Consider the following 8880-nt stretch of genomic DNA (forward strand, 5'->3'; position numbering starts at 1 on the left):
TGATGTAATGTATGGTGATTAACATAACAATAAAAAATTTAAAAAAAAGAAGAAGAAGAAGGTAGCGGGAGGGGAAGAATGAAGGGGGGGAAATCGGAGGGGGAGACGAACCATGAGAGACGATGGACTCTGAAAAACAAACAGGGTTCTAGAGGGGAGGGGGGTGTGGGGATGGGTTAGCCTGGTGATGGGTATTGAGGAGGGCACGTTCTGCATGGAGCACTGGGTGTTGTGCACGAACAATGAATCTTGGAACACTTCATCTAGAACTAATGATGTAATGTATGGGGATTAACATAAGAATAAAAAAAAAGTCAATGAATATCAAAAAAAGTAAAAAAGTAAAAAAAAAAAGATAAAATGGAGCAAATGTAAAAAAATATATTAACTCTAGACTCATACTACTAACTCTACACTTAATATGATGCCCCTCACCACATTTGCTACTATCCCTCGGGGTCCACCCCCGTGGACAGCTCGTCCAGAATCACCACTGACGGGTCTCGCAGGATGCTCAGCGCCAAGCACAGCTGGAAAGAGAGCAACAGCACATCTGGCACTGATCTGTGGGGTGTGCAGAGTAACATGGAGCCCCCCTCCTACCTTCCTCTTTACTCCCTCAGATAAGGACTTCGTGGGAATTTTAAGTTGTTCCTGGAGCTTGAGAGCTTCCACCAATCTGACCAAAAAAAACCCCACTGTGATTATACACAAAGCACATGTTCCTATCTAAACCAACAATATAGAAAACCTTAGCACCATCAACCTGAAAATAGTATATTAAAGTATATTAAAGGACCATTAACATCATCACAAACACTAAATCTTATGATTTGGTTCTTCTTCAGATTTCCCATCATTTTATTTGCATTTAAATTTAAAGACCTTGTTTATGATCTCCTTTCCATATTTAATGAGGAAATGACATGTTCCTCCCTTCCTCCCGCTACAAAGTGTGAATGAGCCCTACCCCCCACCATGAAGTACTAAGAGCAGCATCCTGTTTGCCTATTCCTTTCACTGCGGTGTGCAACTCCAGGTGTTCCTGCACCATAAGACTGGGCCACAGTGAGTTTTCCTGAGGAGAGTACCCCAAACACTTGAGGGTGTCATCTTCCACTTGCCTCAGTGATGTTCTGCAGCCTTGTAAAACCACCTGCATCGAACAATGAAAGTCAGATCCACATCCAGCTTTTGCTCCAATTCTCCTTCTACTAAAGGAGATAAAAGTGGCCACTAAGCCTTGTAAATGGTTGGTGGGACTAAAAACTGGTGCAGCCACTGTGGAAAACAGTACGGAGGCTCCTCAAAAAATTAAAAATAGAACTACCTTATGACCCAGTAATTCCACTACTGGCTATTTAACCAAAGAAAACAAAAAAATCTAATTCAAAAAGATAAATGCCCCATGTTTATCGCAGCATTATTTACAATAGCCAAGATATGGAAGCAATCCAAGTGTCCACTGATAGAAGAATGGATAAAGAAGATGTGGTATATATCTACAATGGAATATTACTCAGTCATAGAAAACAATGAGATCTTGTCACCTGTGACAATGTGGACAGACCTAGAGAATATAATGCTAAGTGAAATAAGTCAGTCAGAAAAAGACAAATACCATATGATTTTACTCATATGTGGAATTTAAGAAGCAAAACAAACTAACAAAGAAAAAGTAAGACTGGGGGCGCCTGGGTGGCTCAGTTGGTTAAGCGACTGCCTTCGGCTCAGGTCATGATCCTGGAGTCCCGGGATCGAGTCCCACATCAGGCTTCCTGCTCAGCAGGGAGTCTGCTTCTCCCTCTGACCCTCCTCTCTCTCATGCTCTCTGTCTCTCATGCTCTCTCTCTCAAATAAATAAAATCTTTAAAAAAAAAAAAAAGTAAGACCAACAAAAAACTCTCTTATATACAGAGAACAAACTGGTGATGGTCAAATTGGTGGGGGGATGGGAGAAATAGGTGAAGGGGGATTAAGAGTACTGGGTAATGAGCACTGGGTGATATACGGCATTGTTGAATCATTATATTTTACACCCGAAACCAATATAACATTGCATGTTAATTTTACTTGCATTAAAAAAAAGTGGCCATAGGGGCACCTGGGAGGCTCAGTCAGTTAAGCCTCCAACTTTTGATTTCAGCTCAGGATCCTGATCTCACGAGTCGTGAGATAGAGTCCTGCATGGGGTCCTGTGTTGGGCGTGGAGCCTGCTTAAGATTTCCTCTCTCCCTCTCCCCCTGTCCCCCCCACCCCGCCCCACATGCATGCTCTAAAAGAAAAAAAATTTTGGCCATTAAGCGTCACTATTTTTTGAGCATGTGAAGATATTTTATAAAACCTTTCATTTATTTATTCGTTTTCTTAAAAAAATTATTTGATTTACTGATAGAAAAATATAAGGATGCTATTGATATTTAAAGTGAAATATCCCCTGGCAACGAGCTAGGTTCCTTCACGTACCACTCCTGCAGTTGGCTTTGTGTCTCCTGTTACTATTTTAACAGAAGTACTTTTACCAGCTCCACTGTGTCCCAACAACCCCAAAACTTCACCTGGAAGAAAGAGTCACCACTGATGTTTGTACTTCAAAGTTTGACTAACCTAAAATCACTTAGTTTAGTAACATTTTAAAACAAAGTAACATTTTCAAACAATCCCTTCCCAATCTTCTATTTCCAACGTGAATGGAAAGACTTGACTGGGGTGCCTGGGTGGCTCAGTCGTTGAGCGTCTGCGTTTGGCTCAGGTCATGATCCCAGGGTCCTGGGATCAAGCCCCGCATCAGGCTCCCTGCTCGGCGGGAAGCCTGCTTCTCCCTGTCCCACTCCCCCTGCTTGTGTTCCCTCTCTTGCTGTGTCTATCAAATAAATAAATAAAATCTTTAAAAAAAAAAAAGACTTTAGATTTATAGTAGAATGAGTTGATCTTCCTGACCCAAGACTGGGTTTCTTACCATTTGAATTGGGACATGGTTTTGAAACAGAAAACGTTTCTCTGCCAACATGTCAAGTATTTTTATAATTACATGTTAACCAAGATCGAGGAACAGTCTCAAAGAATGGAAAGTTTTCTCCTTTTCACAGTCCCAAACCTAAATAAATAAGGAACAACCTGATAAAGGGAACATTGTCCAAACCTTTTTTAACGCAGGAGACATTTCTTATGGCTGTTTTCTTCTTTCTTGTTGAAAAGCAACTTTCTTTTCTTTTCTTTATATTCCTTGTGTAAACAGCTTGCCATTATGACTGGCAAAACATGATTTTCCTGTTAAAACATGACAAAACATGATTTTCCTGTTAAATCTCAGATATTTTGTGCACTCATGTTTTATCTTTCATGTCCTAGGTTAGGAATATAACCAGATTTTGTTCAGCCTCTTTTTTTTAAATGAAGTACCCAAATGTATGTTCATGAGAGGAGATTACTACTTAGAAAACTAATTTCTAATCAAATGCATTGTGTTTGCATTATGCCCTTGGCACTAATTTCATTTCTGGTATGTTTCTTATTGATTTCCATACAGTGTAAATTTACTTGCTAATTATAGTTATTAATGTCATGACTTCAATATCATGCAAAATGAAACTTAGACTCTTGCAAAAGATGTGAGATCTTGTTAAGGTTGATAAAAATATCAGAGAATGTTTTGAATTACACTGATGAATAAAGACCTGGCAGGTTAAGATCCACAAAAAACTGAAGAAGAGAAAACTAAGAGTCATGACAAGATAGATACTTCAAAGGATGTGATTTAAATATGACCTACATGTGCTAGTGTTACAGAAACAAAAGCATGTTTTGAAAATAAAAACAAGGAGTTCGTCAACTCTACAGGACAAGCTACCTAGCCCAGTGTTTTATAAAGGGTTCAAGTTACTTGTTTTCACCTCATTCAGGTTCAGAGTAGTGAGTGCATCTGTTGTGTTCACTCTTTCAGCTTGAACATCTTCTTCTTCTGGCTCTTCTGGATTTGGATGATTTTCCCTACTTCTTGAGGAGATCCTACAGAGAAAATAAAATAACATAACAATGTGATTCTAGTTGTACAACAACTATCAAGAGAATGTAAGCCTCTACACTTAATTTATCCTCTGCTTTAAAAGAAAGAAAATGATTAATTTACTACCTACAAGATTCCCCTTGTAGGTAGCCATGTCCCTTGAAATATTTTGACTATTGTCTTTAAAACCTTTTATCCCATCTGTCAACTAGCTCTGGAAATTCCCTCAGATACAGACTTATCAGTGTTTTCAGTCTGCGGCCATCCAGGTGGTCCTCACATTACATCATAAATGATCACCAGAATTGGCTTCTCTTCCCTTTTCAAAACATTCCACACACATACTGAACACACCAGCTCATTTTCATGTCTTCTCCTTGGGGACTGAACTTGTTGTAAGCAGGAGAAAAAATAAGCTTTGGGGCTTAACCACTGTTAAGAGCGATGCACAGAACAAAAATTCAACTTGCCTAAAATCGGTAAGACCCGTGACTTCAAAACTATGTATCCCTGCATTCAATCCAATGTTGTTATGCTGGGTTTTTTCCCCAGAATAACAATGTCTAATGTGCCTGGTTAAGAACTGGATAGCAAATCTAACCTAATAAATTGATGTTAAATGTACTGCTACAAACATTAAATATTTAAATTATATTCAGATGTTAATAAATGTTCCTGACCTGAAAGCTGGATCTTTCCTCATTGTTTCTTTTACATACTTCATTTCCAGACACCTTATAACGAAAAGGAAAATGCTACTCTGAAGGTATGGGTAAAGGCAAAGAAAGAGAATTAGAATTAGCATCATCGTGGGATTCAAATTCAGTGGACAATATTTGCCTTTTCTCATGGAAGATTTGATCATTTTCTTATAAATTTGACAAAACCCTTATAAAATACTTTCACAAGACAAGTTTACCCAAACCAATCCTCTCATGGAGGGGGGGTGGAAAGGGGGCGCAACTAAAAATCCTGCATTAAATTAAAAAAACTACTTTTTTAAGACATAGAAAAGCTGACAATATAGTAAGGATTTGTTTGTTTGTTTTTTTAATAGTAAGGACTTTTTAAGCCAAATCTAAGTGGATGTAGGGAGTAGGCTTGACAACAAAGCAACTCTCGACCTGAAGATATTCTCCAAACCCTGAAACCTTCAAATTTCAGTTTTCACAGACTCTGCAGGAGATGACAGAAGAAAGTATACGAGTATAGAGTTTTCTTCCAAGCAAGGACTAGAATAGGTGATCCTTTAACTAATAAAGTGGGGCCTCAAAGGGTTTCACCCTTGGTGAAGGACATAAAGAACACCTGGGAGAGCTGACCGTAGGGAATGAAGTGGAAAGAGAAGCCAGCCTATGCACAGATTTGTAGCCTAAATTCACATCACCTGAATTGTCCAAAAAATCTCAAGCCTGGAATTTAGTTAAAAGCAGTACCAAACGGGTAAGCATCCCAAAGAATTTGGCAGAAGCAGAAGCAAACAAATTGGAATAGAAATTCCAGAAATTGACCCTGCATATGTGGACATTTTATATATGAACAGAGGTGGCCCTGAATATCAATGGAAAAGCACAGGCTTTTCAACAAGTGGTGTTGGACAATTGGGTATCTTGAAAGACAGAAATGAAATAGACCCTTACCTTCCAACACGGAAGAAAATCAAGTTCAGATGACTGAAAACATAAATGTGTAAGGAAAATATATATCTTTTAGAGGACGATATAAAAGAATATTTTCATGACCTCAGAGAGGGAAAGATTTCTTAAACATTATGAAAAATGAAATAAAATGCATTCATTATCTTAATAGATTTAGTAAAAAAATTTTTGATTTTTTTTTTTTTAAGATTTTTATTTATTTGTCACAGAGAGAGCGAGCACAAGCAGGGGGAGTAGCAGGGAGAGGGAGAAGCAGGCTCCCCGCTGAGCAAGGAGCCCGATGTGGGACTTGGTCCCAGAACCCTGGGATCATAACCTGAGCCAAAGGCAGATGCTTAACCAACTGAGCCACTCAGCGTCCCAAATTTTGATTATTCTTGATGCACACAACCTTTGATAAAATTCAAGACTCATTCTTGATAAATAAATCAATAAGCAAAGACTAAAACCTCTAGTAAACTAGGAATTGAGAGAATTAACAAATACTTCATATTATAAACAGTTAACAGAATGCTAATGACTAAGTACTAAGAAGATTCTGAGTAAAATCATAAACAATGTAAGGATGCCTGCGAGCAATAGCATTACATTCCAGGGTTGGTCTGTTCTGTTACCCAGGACTGCACATTGTAATGAATATATGCTCTAATCAAACAATTGTATAACTTTAGTATTTATTAGTGGGCAATTAAAAATAATTGTGTGCAGAACATCTCTGCATTTATTTATAAAACAAAGAATATACACTTGATATACAAAGACTCATGTGGAAATGTATATAATTTCAAAAATTTATAAATTTATAAAAACTTAGGAAATCTTCTCCCTCAACAAATAAGTCTTCTGTCATTAAGAGAAAAAAAGGTCTGTAATCCATTTTGTTCCTCTTTTCTGTCTCAGTTACCATAATGCACAGATACAACATTTATATTTTATTTCAGTGTCTTCTCCAGTTTAAAATTGCACTTAAGGGGTGTGTGGGTGGCTCCATCGATTAAGCGCCCCACTCTTGGCTTCGGCTCAGGTTATGATCTCAGGGCTGTGAGATCGAGCCCTGAAACAGGCTCCACACTCAGCAGGGAGTCTGTTGGGAGATTCTTTCTCTCCCTCTGCCCCCTGCTTGTGCTCTCTTTCTCTCTAAAATAAATAAAATCTTAAAAAAATAATAAAATAAAATTCCACTTAATTTTTTAACTTTCTTTTTCATTACTCAAATTAGTTTATTTTTTTATCCATATTTAAATGAATTTTAGTCATACAGCATTTGTGGTATTTATATATAAATCACTTCAAATTGTCTTTGGGTATATATCGTATCAGTAACATATAATAATAGCAATCAAGTCTTTAGTATTTCTGGTATACATTATACTGTCATTGACTCCATATAGAAAAATACCCTTGGGGCACCTGGGTGGCTCAGTTGGTTAAGTAATGGACTCTTGATTTCGGCTCAGGTCATAATCTTAGGGTTGTGGGATTGAGCCTCACTCAGGCTCTGTGCTCAGTGGGGAGTCTGCTTGGGATTCTCTCTCTCCCTCTCCCTCTGCCTCCCCCCACCCATGCTCTCTCTCTCGCTCTCTAAAATAAATAAATAAATCTTTTTCTTTTTAAAAAGAAAAAGAAAAATACCTTCATGTTTTGCTGCCATTATATTCGAATGTAGAATATAGTAAGAGTGAGTATTTTTAGGATATTTAAATTTGCCATTATTTGAATAAGATCAAGTATATTACACAGTTATGAATCCTATGCAATAGACATTCTGGTAGAAAATTTTTCTTATGATTAAGACTGTTAAGAGAATGCTTTCATGGCCTTCCTTGATTTCATTATCCAGACCTTCCAAGTGTTTCATATATATATGGGATAGCTGTTGAAAGAAAACAAAGGCTAAATGAAAGTCTCTCTGCTTGATGCATATAAAAACTATACACTAAATATGCATATATTGTACTTGATGTTCCTTGGGGTGCCAGGGTATAATCCATGAATTGGGATAAGACTTGTTCTCTGATACTAAAGTCTGTTGACGAGCTGACATTCTTCCTTGGTTGCAATCTCCAATATTTTCTGTCTTCCAATTTTATGTAGTGGGGATTTGCAGATTTCTTTTTTTTTCCATCTAGGCTGATATTATTTTTTTTAAAGATTTTATTTATTTATTTAACAGAGACAGACAGTGAGAGCGGGAACACAAGCAGGGGGAGTGGGAGAGGGAGAAGCAGGCTTCCCGCTGAGCAGGGAGCTCAATGCGGGGCTTGATCCCAGGACCCTGGCATCATGACCTGAGCCCAAAGCAGACGCTTAATGACTGAGCCACCCAGGCTCCCTAGCCTGATATTATTTTTAACACGTGAATATTGTATATTTTGTTTGGATGTATCCTAATGTCTATGAAAATTCTCAGTATTCTTTCTGGAAAATTCTTGCAGTATTCTTTCTGGTTACTGTTCTGTTTTCATCATCCTCATCTCTTTCCAAAAACCAACTGAAGTTGATCAGAATGTTAAAACCCAAGTAACAGGAGACAGCTAATTTTTTTACAATTGTAAAATAACTAGAAATAGATGTGTTAAATATCAGAATAAGATAATTATTGAAATTAAGCACTAAATTTAGTTTTGCATCTCTATCAGTTCTATAAAATAGGTAAACAAGGGAGACTATATAATTCTCTTTATTCATCTTAATAAAAATGAATGTTTCCTTAGAAGAGCCAAATATTTTTTCTGCCAGTAAATCTTAAAATGGATTTTTAAAAATTACTACCATTTAGTGGGCTTGGCAGGAGATATATATATATACACACACATATATATATATATATAACAGTTTAAGAACAAACATTTCAATCCTTTTAATAGGCTCAATGGAATAAAATAAAATAAATAAAATATCTTTTGACTATAGCTTTACAATCATTCCGATTCATCCTCCAAATGAGTATTTTTTATCTGCCTTCTGTTAAGAAAATACTATAGAGCATTAACTATTCTTTTATTTAAGTTTTTAATTCCAGTTAGTTACATACAGTGTTATATTAGTTTCCAGAGTACAATATAGTAATTCAACAGTTCCATACATTACCTTGTGCTCATTAAGGAGTGCACTTAGGTTAGGGGAGTGCACTTAAGTTAGGGGAAATGATAAAGTACAGAACTGTGAGGTAGATCAGATTTATCAACAGTTGCCCCAAATTCTCAGTAGTGCTTG

The 8880-nt window shown here is 37.1% G+C and overlaps 1 long non-coding RNA gene across 2 annotated transcripts; it reads right to left on the reverse strand.

The window, feature by feature from the left end:
• Positions 1-595: 595 nt before the first annotated feature.
• Positions 596-4151, reverse strand: LOC145719366 (uncharacterized). 2 transcript variants are annotated; one of them, XR_014142333.1, is made up of 3 exons: positions 3894-4151; positions 3118-3270; positions 596-1000 (listed from the first exon to the last, which is right to left on the reverse strand). It is a non-coding gene; the product is annotated as an uncharacterized LOC145719366 (long non-coding RNA). The 2 variants fall into 2 exon arrangements; XR_014142334.1 differs by having other exon boundaries at positions 596-679; positions 3143-3270; positions 3894-4143.
• Between the last annotated feature and the right edge of the window lie 4729 nt (positions 4152-8880).

This window comes from Leptonychotes weddellii, unplaced genomic scaffold (genome assembly GCF_054177405.1).
Source record: "Leptonychotes weddellii isolate Sample4059 unplaced genomic scaffold, ASM5417740v2 HiC_scaffold_4046, whole genome shotgun sequence".
NCBI classification, from domain to species: Eukaryota; Metazoa; Chordata; class Mammalia; order Carnivora; family Phocidae; genus Leptonychotes; species Leptonychotes weddellii.